The sequence below is a fragment of the Marmota monax genome, unplaced genomic scaffold, assembly GCF_021218885.2.
Source record: "Marmota monax isolate L192 unplaced genomic scaffold, Marmota_monax_Labrador192_F-V1.1 WCK01_AAM20220418_F8-fsc00563, whole genome shotgun sequence".
In the NCBI taxonomy this organism is placed as follows: Eukaryota; Metazoa; Chordata; class Mammalia; order Rodentia; family Sciuridae; genus Marmota; species Marmota monax.
The window spans coordinates 127,082-143,687 of record NW_026692185.1 but is presented as its reverse complement, the minus strand read 5'-3'; the positions used below and the strand labels follow the sequence as shown (position 1 = coordinate 143,687).

At 39.0% G+C, this 16,606-nt stretch overlaps 1 pseudogene; it reads left to right on the top strand.

Moving 5' to 3' along the window:
* The first annotated feature begins 2,350 nt into the window (after window positions 1-2,350).
* Window positions 2,351-4,218, top strand: LOC124077526 (transmembrane 9 superfamily member 3-like; annotated as a pseudogene).
* The last annotated feature ends 12,388 nt before the right edge of the window (window positions 4,219-16,606 follow it).

Genomic DNA, 16,606 nt, shown 5'->3' with positions numbered 1-16,606 from the left:
ACTAGAAGGACATTGGTTTAAAACCACATCAAAAAATTAAAAGGACTAAAATAATTCTAAAAACTAAGGCAGAATGCTTTTGAAATACTTAAATTTAAAAGGATCTTTAAGGGGTATATATCCCCCAAAGATAACTTAAAATAACCCTTTTTACCCTAAACTTTTTAAATTTGGATTCATCAGGACTCAGTGCTGCAGAAAGGCATATGTGTCCAAAAAATGCACATAAGCCTAAGGTACTTTGGAAAGATATTCTAACAGGACAATGGAAGGGTCCTGACCCAGTGATTGCCTGGAGTCGGGGTTCTGTTTGTGTGTTTCCACAGGGAGAACAGCAGCCGATTTGGATTTTAGAGAGACTAACCAAAGCAATTTCTACAGACCAAAAAGAAGATGATTTGACTCAAATCCATAACAGCTGATATCCAGAGCTCCAGCTTGGCTATTCTTACATCTGCAACAGTGATTAACCAGGGTGCTTTTTTCAATATCTATTTTATTATTGCATTTTCCCATATCATAAAGTTCTATTTTATTTTTTGAGCTCATACAAACCTAGGTTAATGTTTTTCTGATCAGTTTTATTTTTTGACTATGGAGTTTTTAAACATTGCAACGGAAATTTCACATGTGTAAAGCTACAAGGCCTTTACTATTGTCTTATGTGTTGTATGTTATGTGTGCACACTTGTGTTTTGTGTTGTATATCTGTATGTGCATATGTCCATATATCATATATGAGGAGCACTCATGAAAAAATGGATCCAAGTTTTTTTTTTGTTTGTTTGTTTTTTTTTTTTTAATTCACGTGATTTAAATGGTCTAAATTAGGTAAACAGCTGTTAAGGATTGTTTTTAAATGAGGCTAACAGATCTGTTTGTTTACTTTCACCTTTCCTTTTCATTATATTTAATAATTTTGTTCAGGATAATGTCTCTTTAGCATCATTGTCAGAATTCCTATCTTCATCCCAGTGCTGGTGAAGACAAACATAAAACCAAACTACAGCTTCTATGATAGCTATCACAGTAAACTGTATAAACTGATGCATCAATGAATATAATTCAACAAGTAATGCTCAATCAAGGAGTCGATTTACTTTGGGAGGAGATGGACATATTAATAGATTCCTCCGCTTTGAACTGCTTGCAGAACTTGCCTGGACTATGTATCACTTGTATGCATTGTGAACTATCTGTTGGTGCAGCGAATTGTGGTAGTGCTGGCATATCTTTGCTGATTGTGTCACCAGTGATTCAATTTTTCCAAAGGAGCCCTCAATTGGCTTGGTGTCGTGGCATTTCTGTATCCTCCTCCCTTCTGCTAGTGATGGTCTAAAATTTGGGGGCCAACACAGGTGAGGCAAGAACCTCACCCCCCCACTAGCACCAAGGCCAAATTTGGGGGCCAACAGAGGTGAGGCAAACAACCTTGCCCCCCCCCACTGGTGCAAAGGCCTATTCCACAAGTATGGCTGTATGCTGGTCTGGTAGTCAGTGACGGGTATGATCTAATTGCAGTGGTATCAACCTAAGACAGGAGGCTGACGCCTAGAGGTCAGTTTATCCGATGATGGGTAAAAACCATATGTTGAATTGGACAACCTAACAGGCACGGTCCCTAAGCCACATTGCTTGTTGTTTAATTAATCAGAAGGGGGGAGATGCTGAGAGCCATAGCCAAGTAGGAATGATGCATGGCAATTTCCTTGTCAGCCTACCCCATGTTGCTTAGAGGGAGGACTCTCCATTGCGGAAATGGGCATGCCTTGGACCCAGGTCATTTGCAGTGACATTGCATGAATGTTTGAGAAAGGTGACCCTGCTCAAGGACCAGGGCGGATCCGGGTTTAGGGCGGTTCCAGGTTTAGGGTGTGGATCCTGCTGGGAATAGGGCGGTTCCAGGTTTAAGGTGGATCCTGCTGGGAATAGGGCGTATCCTGCTGCCTCAGGTGCCCTCTCCTTGAGTTCCCATTGAGTTCTCGCGGGATTCAGAGAGTTTTTTGGTATGCAGAGCCCCGTGGAGGGTGTGGATTTTCCCAGAATGTGCGTGTAAAGTGCTGTTGGATTTTCCCAGAACATGCGTGTAGAGTGCCAGAGGATTTTCCCCAGAATGTGCATGTAGAGTGCCGGTGAGAGTTCGGGAATAAAGAATTGCTGTTTGAATCTACAAGGCTGTGAGTGGCTCATGATTTTGTGCCCAGCCAGACTGCGGCAGTAGATGCCACATAGGCAGCTGCTGGGCCCAGGTCCATGAGTGTGCCTGCTCTCTGTGGATGCTAAATGGCCTTGGCAGAAATGGCGGTGGCAGAGGAGCAGTTGATGGGCCGGTCCAGAGCGAGCACCCAGGATGAGGCTACTGCAGGGTGCTCCTGGTGTGTCAACAGCCACAGCGATGTCACTGCTGCTGCTGCACAGGGCCCAGGCAGATGAGCAGGAACACCGATTCCCAGCAGAGGCTCCATCCAGATGGTCTATACCTTGGGCTACCTCTGACCCTAAAGTCTCAAGTTTCCCAATCGAATGGCTGTCCCTGGAACAATCTCTTGCATTCTTGCATTTGGTCTAAAGTTGATAGGCGGTTTAATTGCATTTTCACATAAAAGCATGGATGTTAAGGACTCTAGGAGTGGTTTTCACTTAGTACAGATGGTTTTCACAAAGATGGACTGGCGCAAGGCAGGAAAGTCAGTTTCAAGATAAAGAAGAAGTTGTTTTATAGATGAATACTGTTGGGCCCTTCCAAAATCACCATGAAACATATAAGTACTTTTAACTTCTAATTTGTGTGGGGTCAAAAAAAAGTAACTCTGGGACAAGCACTTCAAGGAGTTGATTTGGAGTTTAGTGGTCTGGATATTAAATTTAAAGATGATGTGATGCCAACCACTTACTGTGAAAATGATTTTGATAAAGAAAAGAGAGATGCCTTTGTTTATGCTATCAAAAATCACTACTGGTACCAGATGTACATAGATGACTTACCAATGTGGGGTATTTTTGGTGAAGCAGATGGAAATGGAGAAGATTGTTATCTTTGGACCTACAAACAGCTTGAAATAGGTTTTAGTGGAAATCGAATTGTTGAAGGAAAGGTGAAACTGGTTCCCAATACCAAAATACAGATGTCATATTCAGTAAAATTGAAAAAGTCAGATGTAAAATTTGAAGATCGATTTCACAAATATCTTGATCTGTCCTTTTTTCAACAGAGTATTCACTGGTTTTCAGTTTTAACTCCTTCTTGGTAGACTTAGTTTCAATGATTTTAATGCACACTTAAGGAAAGATTATGCCCAGTACAGTAAAGAAGAAGAAATGGATGACATGGATAGAGACTTAGGAGTTGAATATGGATGGAAGCAGGTGCATGTAGTTGTATTTAGACCATCAAGTCACCCGCCAATATTTTCCTCTCTCATTGGTTCTGGATGTCAGATATTTGCTGTGTCTCTCATTGTTATTATTGTTTCACTGATAGAAGGTTTATATATTTTTCTATGCTGCTACATCTCCAGGGTATGGTTATTTTGGAGGAAGTCTCTATGCTAGACAAGGAGAGAGGAGATGGATAAAACAGATGTTCACTGGGGCATTCGTTATCCCAGCAGTGGTATGTTGCAGGCCTTCTTCATCAATTTTATAGCCACTTCTTACCATGCTTCAAGAGCTATTCCTTTTGGAACAATGGTGGCTGCTTTTGCATCTGTTTTTTGGTTATTCTTCATCTAAATCTTATTGGTATAACACTTGGCTGAAATTTGTCAGGTCAGCCCAACTTCCTTCATCTGTCAATGCTGTACCTCGTCCTATACCAGAGAAAAAATATTTTTTGGAGCCTGCAGTTATTGTTTGCCTGGGAGGAATTTTACCTTTTAGCTCTATCTTTATTGAAATGTATTTCATCTTCACGTCTTTCTGGGCATATGAGGTCTATTATGTCTATGGCTTCATGATGCTGGTGCTGGTCAACTTTGCATTGTGACCATCAGTGTTGCATTGTGTGCACATACTTCTTGTTAAATGCAGAGGATTATACATGGTAATGGGCAAGTTTTCTCTCTGCTGAATAAACTTCAATCTATGTTTACATGTATTCCTTTTACTAATATTTTTTTTGAAATGAATATGTATTGCTTATTTCAAACATCATTTTATTTTGGATATATGGTGGTTTATAGAACAGCCTTGGTGATAATGTGTGGAGCAATTACATAATGGGAACAAGGGCCTTAGTCCAAAAAAATCTATATTAATGTGAAAATTGACTAGAGATGCAAGAAAACCTGGAACTTTGGATCAATTTCTCTTTCATAGGGGTGGAATTTGCACAGCAAAAAATCACAAGAAGAGATCTGGGCTTAATACTGGGTACTTTGTGGGTCTCTTTCATGGATGGCTTAAAAGAACATCTATTTCCGGTGATCCTATGTTTCTACTGACTGCTTTTTCCACCTGTTCACAGCAAATGCTTGGATTTTATGCAGTAGGCATTACTACAGTACATGGCTAATCTTCCCCAAAACAGCTCATGAAAGATGAAATAGACCATCTCTCTTCAGTGAAGAGGAAGATAATTTATTTAACTCATTTGTTCCAATAAAATAAACAGAGGGAAACTTGGATGCTAAAATTACATGAGTAGAAATCTTCCTGGCACTTAGTGTTTCTCCGTTGTTGAAAAATGACATTCCAGAAAGATTACTTTTTTCCTCTTATTTTTACTGTCTTCGTTGACCTATTGTGAGACATTTTTATATATTGAATCTGGGTTCTTTTTGAACTGTTATAGGTTTTTTCCCCTCCAATTCAACTGCATCCATACTTAAAGAGAGAATTAAAAATATTAACTTCTGCATTTAATATATCTACTGTCATCTTAGTGGGACCAACTTCCCATTTATTCATCTTAAAATTGTCCAGTTACATCTTAATTCTAAGAAAAGAAGATACAGTCTGAAGATAGAGGTGTACTCTCTACAATGTAATTTACTGTACAGTTAGAAGTCAAGTGTTAAATGGAGAAGATAATTTGTTTTTATTAAACATTTTGAGATTTAGATAAGCTACATTTTAATTGAACATCTAAAGTGATTATCTTCCCCTGACCCAGGTTAGTCTTATACCTTTTTGAGTTTGAATGAAGGCTTTACATAAGATATTAAAAGCAAGGGAAGTGGGTAATAAATGTATATAACATTAAGTAATGTAATGTAGGTATAGATTCCCACATGCATTTGGATGTACAGAGGGACTATGGAGTATTTTTTTTTTTCTGATGATGATTGGTGTAGACATGTGTGAATTTAGGTGGCTTTTTACATCTTGCCTACCATTGCATGAAACATTGGGGTTTCTTCAAAATGTGTGTGTCATACTTCTTTTGGAAGTGGGGTTGTTTTCTTCTGTTTCTTGTCTGAAACTCCTACAGGAGCTAAAATTGTAATTCAGAAATATTTAATTTTGTTGATACTGACTGGGACACATAAGTAATATCTAAAGCACTACTGCTTTAGAATATTCAAATAAAATTTCCTGATTATATATATATATATATATATATATATATATATATATATATATATATATATAAAATTTGGGCAGGGATGTGGCTCAAGCGGTAGTGTGCTCGCCTGGCATGTGGGGGGTGCTGGGTTCGATCCTCAGCACCCCAAAAAATAAAATAAAGATGTTGTGTCCACCAAAAACTAAAAAATAAATATTAAAAAATTCTCTCTCACTCATATATATATATAAACTTTCCAAGAGTCATAGGAGAAAGTATGCAGGATGATGAAGGTGTCTGATGTAGTGAAAGAGAATTTTCTTTCGTTTTTTAAAATTCTCTATTAATTCTTCTTTGTTCTATTTATTTCCCTTCTCAGAAATTGTCCAGCAGTTACCCATTGAATAAATTTTTGTTTTTCAGACATTTTCATACCATTGGGAAATGTTATGATAATAATATACAGAGACGTTGGTTTAATGTATCCAAATGTTTTTAAATACATGTATATAATTTTTAATTATGTACTTATTTTCAGCTTGTGCAATTTTTGGAATAATGATAGCATAAGGTTATTGCCTACTTTGTAAACATAGAAAAGAGAAAATTTGGTCATCAAATGACCTTTAAAGGAACTTTGGGGCCTATTCCAATTGATGAAGCTCTATTTGAATTGTACCAAATTTATGAGACAATGAAAATTCTACTTTTTGTGAGAATTTGTGACTAGAACTAGATTGGAGAGAAAAGTAAGAATAGTGTTTAAAGTCCCATGATTTTCCAGAAGGATAATAATAAAGTTATGTTATGTAAGATACTAAATTACAATGCATTAAAAGTCCCAGCAGCCTCTTAAACTACCATAGTTCTATGCCAAGATAAGATTCAGTCATACCAGATGTCATTTAAAGCACTGTAAAACCAGTGTCCACTGATGACACTTGAGCCTGACTGATTTTGCATACGGAGTAAACTTTGTATAAATATTAAATTGACAACTGTCAGCTCCACATATTCAGAGTTAGTGTTACACAAATTGTCAACCCACAGTCAGGTTGCAGAGGGGATGGATATACTCTGGGGAACCCATATTATCATTGTCCCCCACATATTTTTTAAGGAAGGGAGCTGACAGAATCAAGGGCACAATAAGGAGAACTGCAGATATTATGGGTCCTCTCTGAGGACTGTGCTGTTTGAGGACAATTGGACATCTGTCTTTATGATTCCCCTTTTCTTAGTACAAATTTCCCTTTTCCTAGCACCAGAGAATGGCTTTACCAGTCAGGACAAAAATTAGTAAGAAATTTTTATTCAGAACACAAAGCCTTTACCTGAGGAATTAAGGATATGGTATTATTTCCAGGAAACAGGGCTTTTCTAGACTTTCTTGAAATTTTGAGAGCTGTGAATTCCACCCCATGGGGGAGCAGGAAACACAAAGAACAGAGCTTCCCTTATCCAAAAAGAACTGAGGCAAGTCATTTACTCCCATAAGTCTCAAGTTCATGCAGCTCTTGCTATGCCTGCCTCTGCCTCACCTGTCTGACCTACTTGACATGGTGCCAGATCAAGTCTTTCAGATTAAGCCACTTGTTTAGTCCCTTCTTAGGATTATGATTTAGGCCAACTGCAGGAATTGAGGTGCCTCTGGCTAGTTTGTTGCTCCCTCAATGGCTCATGCTGATTCTCACCCACCAGAGACTTTCAAAGTCATGGGCAAAAGTAGCTAGTTCTTGTTGAAAATTATAAACATGTTCACGGTCAGTGCCCACTGCAGAACCTCACCCTGAGCTTGCAGCTCTACTTTATACTCAGTTGGATTAGCTCAACACTTTTCTTGAGAAAGCTCCAAATACCCAATTTCTGCCTCATCTGCTTTCACCAACGTTTATCAGCAACATCTTACTATACAGCATCCATTTTACCTTTTTCCCCCCTTCTTCTGGTGAAGATTTTCTACCTCAACCTCATGGAGTAGCTATTTAGGTATCCAAAAAGTATTATTTAACTACATGCATCCTTCATAACAAAGTTCTGTTGCAACAGCATCATTTCTGTGGCCAAAGAGTTTTGAGTCTGTTAACTCAACTACTACTTATTGGTTAATATTAATGGTGGTTCAAGATGACAGTGATAAAAATGTGGAATATTTAAGAGGTGGCGCTTACCAAGCCATATACAAAATTGGAAAGTACACTAGACTGTTCAATTTGAAGGGCTCTTTCCTGTAAGAGTGGCTATTTGTAAAGCTGATTTACAGTGTGGCAAAGAAGAAAATAGCATGGTATACATCCCTAGAGATGCTGCAAGAATTGCAAGGAATGCAAGTTCTCAAGCACCACATACCATAAATTCTTACAAGATAAAGTGTATAGTAGAGGAAGCAGTGGTTTATTTTCTTTATACTCTTTCCATCCTGCCAGAATTCTAAAATTAAAATAGGAGAGAGTGAACAGGAGCCACTACTCTGAAATCAGAGTGGACAGCACCAAACTGCAGATCTGTGACTGGTTCTAACTCCACATGAGCAGGTGTGACCTTGGACAAGGATGAACTACAGTATTCTCAGTTGCTTCTGTTGTTTATTTTTTGAGAGACAACAAATATCTTCTCTGCTAATGTGAAGATAATATGAAATAATAGTCTTCATATGTCACAAAATTAGGTAATATTTCATATACACAAAACTTGTGTATATGAAAGATTACATAATTTGACATGTGATAAATAATGAATACAGATAAATTAAATACACTGGTTGCATATTTCTAGGTACTAGATATGCACAGGGGCAGATTTATTACTAAAATTCCAGTGTTCTTACTTTCCCATTCTACATGGGTTTCCTTTCACTTTGATTTCTTTACTTGTATCTTAATATATCGATTTCAAGGGCTAAGTCTACTGACCAATAGGCAAAACTTTTTCAGGTGAATAGAATACTTTCTTTTTATGCATTCATAGAATAAATCAAGAGTTTGTGCCCTCTTGTTTTCTTAATCTTTTTGGACTACAAATGCCAAGTCACAGATACTTTGTCTAGGATTTTCAGTGGGTCCTCAAGTATAGTTTATTAACTAACCATTAGCTATCTAATTGTTGGCTAACTAATAAGGGAGTAAAGAGTAGTTTCAGTATTACGAAGGCTCTCAGTTAGATTTCTATTCTATTTTTCTTTAAATCACAAGATTCTACTAGCTTTTTAAAGTTTACTTCATGTGATATTCTGCAAGCTAAGTTTTTGTAAGAGAAAGAAATTAAGAAGAATTATACTTGATACAGAATCTATAAATCATAGCAAATTAACATATTTAAGGAAACCAGGTAAGATATTTGAAATGTTATTTAAATTATTATAATTTACCTCTTTATTAAAAAGCAATTATATGATTCAGATTCAAAGTTTGGTTTCTCAAAGAAATATGAAACCTGAATTGGAAAGTGACAAGACATCTCTCCTCAGGCGGCTGTGGTCTGTCTCTGTGCTCAACCTTTGTAGTCTGGCCACACTGTTTGCAAACTCTCCTCTCAAACTCCAACTTCTGGAGCAGGGCAGTGAGCTGCGCTGCATCCTCTTTCCCGCTGGCTATCTCTGAGCGGCTGCGGGTGGCGAGGCTTAGGCGGCCAACACAGGCAGCAAGTGGCGCTGGGCACTGAGCGCACAGCAAATGGGGGCGCGCCTCTCTCCCTCTGGAGGCCGCTGTGAGCCCGAGCCGGAGCCCGAGCCCGAGCCCGAGCCTGCCTTTCTTAGAAGCGCTCAGAGTCCGCGGGGCGTCCTCGCCCGAGGCTCCGCCCCAGCTCCTCCCCAAGCAAAGTAACTCTTCACTAAGGAGCAGCCTCCGCCAAGGGAGGAGACCCATGGCTGAGGCCAGCCAGTGGCGCGGAAAACGGAAAACGCTTTTGGCCCAGAGGAGCTTGGTTTCTGTGAAGAAGCAAAGAGTTTTGGCGGGCGGCTGTGGAGGCTCCGCCCTGAGCCTGGGAGGCCCAGCTCCCTACTCCGTGGGTATCCCACAGCCACCCCCTGCAGCTCTTTGCACAGCTGCTTGAAAAGTCTCCCAAACTCCACATGGATTCAGCAGCTGAGGCACTGCCTGCTGTTGTGGCGCTCTTGCCCCTCTCCCTTTAACCTCTTTTGGGGTCGCCCCAAGGCCAGTTCTCTGCAACTGAGTGTCCCTGGTGGCTTGCGGGTGGGTTGGGCGTCCGGAGCCCCGACGAATGACCCCAGCCCCGGGATTGTGCGACGTGGCTACGTGCCTGGGCGGGGAGCAAGGATTTGGGGAAAACTTTAGTAGCCCTCTGAGGTGAGGTGGTCACAGGGTAGAGGAAGAGATGTCCTGGAGTTTGTGCCAGGTGGGACGCAGGGCACTGAGCCGGGCGCCTCTTGGCACAGGTAACTTTGGTCTTTGCGACCCAGTATTCTTCCCTGAGGCTCTCTTGGGGCCAGAAGTATTCTTAAAAATTGGCAATAGGACTATCCACTACCCAAGGCCAATACCAATTCTCCCACCCAATCCATATGTTCAACAATGATGGTCGATTACATATCTTATAGCCTTAAATATGTAGCCATGCAGCATAATTTCATATAGAGGAAGTGTGTTGGTTCCTGCTAATATTTTTAAGGGCATATTTTTGAAGTTTACTCTAGGTGTTATTAAAGAGAGTGAATCATACTAAATTTGGATCTGTGCTGTTCTCATTTCTCTTATTTGCTCTTCATGAAGGTCAGGAAGAGGAATGTTAGAAGGTCGAGAACAGGAAACATCAAGGTAGTTTACAGATTATCCTTACAGACAAAAGAAAGAGCACAGGGATTGTGTGTGTGTATGTGTATGTTTGATCTCTTAATTTTTGTTTTGACTTTTGTATTGGGATCAGCCTTTGCCTTTGTCCAAACAGATTTATTTCTTATTCTGTCAATATAATATAAAAATTTCCCTCTGTGTATTCCTTTCAGACTCTCCCCTTTGATTATATGTATCTGGTCTGTGTTCTTTTATCAAATGATGTTTCTCTACCTAATAAGGTTGTAATTGATTTTGAATCTGACTTGTTTTTTTTTTTCATCAGAATTCATGCTGTTTGTCATAGTTACTGAAAAATAGTATAAGACATATCAATTTATTATATATCTTTAAATGGTATTTAATAACAAAATGAATAATACATCAGTCAGGCTACTTTTTATTTCAGCTGAAGTGAAAAGCAAACTTCCATACCTATGAAATAATCTTTTAATGTCACAGAATGTCTATTTGTTATGCTTTCCTATTTGTAAATGAAAGAGAGACTTTCTGTTTCATTTTGTAAATGGGAATGGAAAACTAGAATACTACATTGGCTGATTATTTTGAGATAAGTGAAATAAATTACATTTAACTACACTTTGGAAAACTTATTTAAAATTATTTGAATGTATACAGTGTGAATTCTGAGGTATACAGTTCACAAACTTGATACTTCATCTTAGTGCCAATGTGTTATGAAAACATTCTTAAAGAATATGGGTACACATAGAAATTTTATAAGTTTTGTGAAGATTTTGTTTTGAGAGGTGTGTTTATTTTCCTTTTAGATTCTTGTGGTAATTCTTTTGATTTGCAGTTAATATTTTGGTAATAAAAACTGAATTACATAATTAAAACTTGGTTCTCTAAGGTTTTGCAGATTGTTGAGGCCCCTGAAATTCACCCGGCCTGGGATGTAAGGCTCCTATTGATTCTCCACTTGACTCTGGTTGAACATTTTGGTGCTCTTCTTTGTGTGATGATACTCCATACAAATTCCAAGTGGCTTATTTTGCAACTTACACTTGTTTTAGGAGCAAATTAAGTATCCTAATGAAATAATTCGTGTTTCTGTTTGAATTGTTGAGTTCTGTTAATAAAAATGAAGTGGGTAGTGCTGAGTAAATTCTTCTTCAGGTGTCATTCTAGCAATTTTAATAAGAGAAATTCAGAAAGAAAGCCAAATAATATAGTGTATAGTTGAGTTATTGCTTGCATTTATTTTGTTGGGAAAGCTGAAAACTGATTGTATTTTAACAGTGATAGTGTTTCATTGTCCCAAGTTCTAGGTTTGACAGAAGCTACAGGCATTAAAGGAATGGATCCAAACTTTGTATATATATTATTGGGAAGACTATGGAAAATAGGTCATTATTTTCCTATATAGTTGGAGAAACTGAAATGGAAAATAAAGGAACTATATGGTCTGTTCTTTATTCCAGTCTATCCTCTACTTTAAAAAAAAATTTAGCTGTAAATGGACACAATATCTTTACTTTTCATTTATGTATTTTTATATGGTGCTGAGGATTGAATCCAGTGCCTTATGCATGCTAGGCGAGTGCTGTAACCACTGAGCCACAACCCCAGCCGTATCCTCTGCTTTTTAATGAGAGAATAATCAATCTTCTTTCAGATTGGGGTCTATTTATATAAAACCTTCCAAACGAATCCTATTCCTTAACCAGCCGCTCAGGCTGATTCCCGAACCCTGTACAAGGCAGCAGCTGACCAGCCACAGAAATCCTCCTAATCCTAGCTGGACAGTGAGTGACCCAGCAGCTCCTTAGGCGGTTTTCTTGTCACAGCTTCTTGTAGTGATTTGCCTTGGGTCATCCAGCAAATTCAAAAGGAGAGAGGAAGCCTTTCTAGGGTCCTCACTACCACCCAGGAGGTGATGGCTGACTGCTTTATGGCAATTGGGTTCCTGCACTGCAAGTTGACCTAGGGTTTTACTATTTGTAATTTGATCATGGACCAACAGCAGCAGCAGCAGCACCTGTGAATTTGTGATGATTTGTGATCAGAACCAATGGTCAGGATTTGTACTGTAGTAAAAATCCTTGGGTGATTTTTTTTTGACATTTAATTTCCAGAAACAGTGCTCTAGGACAAAGCGAGCTGAAAAAGATGGCCACATACACTTTATTGTAGAATTGTAAGACTGTTGTGAAAGATAAATTATGACATGAAACAAATGTCCCTGGATTGATAGTTCTCATCAATGTTTACTTTATTATAATTTCATATTTCAGACACATCAGAACAATATCACATAGGCTTTTTTAAAAGAATCCTCAGACAATATGAAGTAAATATTTTCATAATGAAAGAATAATAAGTCTAAGTAGTTTGAGTTCTGAGTGTTTTGTATAAGAATGTTTAGAGGTAACATACTATCTAACGAACCAAATGGGCTATATGCAAATCATTTTTAATTAGCAAAATTTTATGTTGGTACAGGAAATAGCATTGCCTTTTGACATTTTTAAGTCTCTTGCTTTATAATTCTTTTTTCTTCCAAGTATAATCTAAGATCTTTTTAACAAGGAATTGATTTATAGGAGAGTCAAATTTAATGAAAGGGAGCTAGTAGGTAGGATGCATTAAACATCACTAGTATTATTTTTATTATCTTTTATGTTCATATTTAAGAACAGGAATTCTTGTCAGTTTTCTCAAGAGAAAAATTATGATGCAATAGACAGTGTACACGATTCATGTCAAAACACAATTTTGCTTGCATTTTATAGCTTTCTTTACCATTCTTTTAGAAAATGAATTTTCCCAGAAGACCTAATTGTCTTCCTATTGATGAGCCTGTAAGTGCTTTTTGTTATCCATGTACTATTCTAAATGTGTCTACTTGTTCTAGCTGTTTCAACAGTGAGGTCTCTGATTAAATCACAATTGGTATATTTGTTTTTGCCATTCACTAGTGATTCAGGAAAATACTGGCAGAATGACATGGTTATTTCAGGGACTACTAAAAGGCAAGAAATGTAAATTAATGTTAACCCATAATACTTGGTCATATTTTGAAATAAGGTGGATTTGGGTGTAATAGATGGCTGCATTCTCTGAATTTTTATTCTATAAATGAACATCTACTTTCCTTGCACAAAATTCAAAGGACATAGATTTTAGATTCATAAATAGTCAACATGACCCCTGTATTTACTTAATTCTAATACTCATGTTTGAAGAAAGAGGTCTCATTGAAGACAGATCACTAAAAGGGGGAGAGCTAGTAATGGAAAAATTCTGAAAGTCACTTTCATACATCCCCAAGAGTTATAATGTTCTGACTTGCTACTTTTCTAGTTTTACTCCAAATTCTAGAGCTTGTCTTTTTCATTGCCTCTACTTTTATTCCTGTCAGCAATAAATAGGGTTATTTGTTCTTGTTAAAGAGGACAGTTTTTCCCAAAGTGATTGCAGAAACAGTGATAGGAACTACCCTTTATGGAACTACCCTGCCAGCCCTTATGATCAATGCTTTACACGTTTTCAACTCCTTACAATAAAACTTTCAGATCGGAATCATCTCCATTGTAGAAAAGGCTGAGAGGGGGAAGTAACAGCTTGCTCTAAGTGGCTGTGTGAGGATGGGTCAAGTCAAGCTTGCATACACACATACATGCATGTGTACTGAAAGCAATGTTTTAGAGACTCCAAAAACTCAGGCTCTTTACAGAGTCAAGATGGTTATAGAAGCTATCACCCTGCAAAATCTAGGTTTAAATCCATTTATGAAATGTGAAGGTACCTACTGGTTGCAAGTGAAAAGGCCCTGAAGTTTACTGTGATTGAATGCAGCAGATCAGCTCTCTAGCTGTTGAATCAGGGACTCAGATTGCAGGGAAGTCCTGTGCAGGTTGGCTGGTCCAGCATTCTGGGTTTAGATCTAGATCCCCACCCAGCTTGTATGTGTACTGATAGGCAACTGTGGATCCTCATACCATCAGTTCTTCACTGGTGGGGAAGTGGCTTCTGGAAAGGAAACTGCAGAGTGTGATTGGGATGAAATTAAATGAGGCTTGAGCAGAAAAAGAATCAGGGAACACTTGTGTGTGTTTATAATCCTTCTGAAGGCAAGAAAGGAAGAGGAAAGAGACACCAGGAGAACCCAGTGGCCTAAACCTTAGTTTCTAAGTGGGAAAGAAGAAGCCAGGAAAGAACAATTCATGCCTGGCAAGTTTTTATGCCTTACAGATCAAATGATTATAATTTAGGGAGCTTTTACTTTTTGGTTTTTCTAAGTCCTGCTTTAAAAGCATGAATTTTACTATTTTCATTATTTTATTCTCCTTGCCTCAATGATAAATAAGGCCAACATTAAAAATTAATCATGACTTCATTTGACATAATTTGCTGTGTCATATATCCTGGAAAAACTGGAGCTCAAAATCTAGATTTTTAATATATGGGTCAGTTTTATTACAACCTATAGGTCATTTTGTAAACCCCCAAGTCCAAGCTCTGTGACCAGGGGTGGGGTGGGGGGAGGGAGCCAGACAGCTAGGGGACTAGGGAACCACCAGAGCCCAGGGGGCACCCTCAGCGCTGGAGCTCAGCCAGGATGGCACAGGGAAGTTCCCGGAGGTGGAGGTGGTGGCTCCAGGGAACTGGCCAGACCTCACACAGCCCAGGCACTCTGGGTCCCCTCAGTGGCCCCTCATCAAGCATGCCCACTGGGCCCTTTGCTGCCACCAGGACCACCCCTGGGAAGGGAGCGCTCACAAAGAGAAGCAAGGCCATGGGGGTGGGGTCCTTAGGGGCCAGGAGGCCTGAGAGGCTCCAAGGGACTTAGCACCTTGGCCCATGAAGGGCTCAGGGCCAGAGGGATCCCATTCTCATTACTCAGGCCGCCAGTGGCAAGGACTCACTCTCTTTGCCATCCTCCTTCCCCAATACTAATCCCTCCTCCTGACAGTCGTCCCAGTCCTATTTTTATATTTTTGAAAGTGAATTCTGATGGCATCATGGAAGACAGATTGAATGGAAAGGCCTGTTGTCAGGAAGATCAGGGGCTCTGAAATCACGAAGGGGAGAAGTGAACACATCGTAAGTGAAGGAGGCAGCAGTGAGAAGAGAAAGGAGAAGAAAGGTGTGAGGACTCTTTGAGAGGGCATCATTAACATGTAATATTTGGCTGTGGGGTACAAAGGAGGGAGAGGAGCCAGAGATGAAGCTGCTTCTAGCCTGGCTGATGGAGTGGGTGCTGATTCACTTGTCTGAGAATAAAACTTGAGATCTGGTCTTAGCTAGGGGTGGTAGTGATCAACTGAGTTTGAGGGTTTACAAAGTGGTCTAGGAAGCAGATATTTAGAATTAGAAATGTAGAATTGTGATGCACCATAGAACTAGGGATTTATCCTCTCTGTAGAGTCTGTAGCTGAAGCTATGAGAATAGATGAGATTATCCAAGAAGAGAGCTAAGAAAAGAACAAAGGACCAAAGACAGAAACCTGGGGAAGACCAACATTTAAAGGGAAGAACAACTAAAAAAAAGAAAAAATAAGAAATTGAGTTACACGTGTAGGGATAAGCAAAAATGAAATTACTGTTTTGGGGTTGGGAAAGCAGGTCAGTGGTAGCCGACTTGCCTAGCATGCACAAGGCCCTCCACTGATACCCAGGACTGCCAAAAACAATGATGATAAAACAAAATGGTGTTGTGGCAGATAGAAGGAGAATAACAGTGAATGTGAAAGCCATCATTTTAAAAGCTGCAAAAAATTACACACTCTTGTGGCAGGAGAAGAAGCAATGGTAGGATGTACTTGGTGACTATGGAGAGAAAGAGCAGTGTAGAAAGGAGGTAGGGGAATCTGGAAGAATCAGATTGCCGTGAGATCTGAGAAAGGTATGAGAATAAAGGAGAGGATACATTTCATAGTCAAACTCCAGTATTGCCTCAAATGCATGGATCATTGTTAAAAAAAAAAAAAACTGTTTTAGTCTAATTACTTGGCTGACTGTTTTTGCCTTTCTGCCTTGCAGATAAAGATCTATTTTTTTTAATAATACAGAGGATTGAAGCCAGGGCCTTCTACCACTGAGTTATACCATCAACCCACGGAAAACTCTAATTCATTTCAGTATTCAGAATCCTGTTTCCTTTTCCAACAAATAAAGGCATCAAATTTCAAGTTGTGAAAAATTTTTACATCCTAACTGTGGTAATGTCAGGATAGACTGACTATATTTAAGGATACTAATCTTTCTCTCCTTCCCCCCCACCCCAGGAAATAATTTTCCCATCTCAAATCATTAATCAACAGGAGTCATTGATAATGGTGAGGAA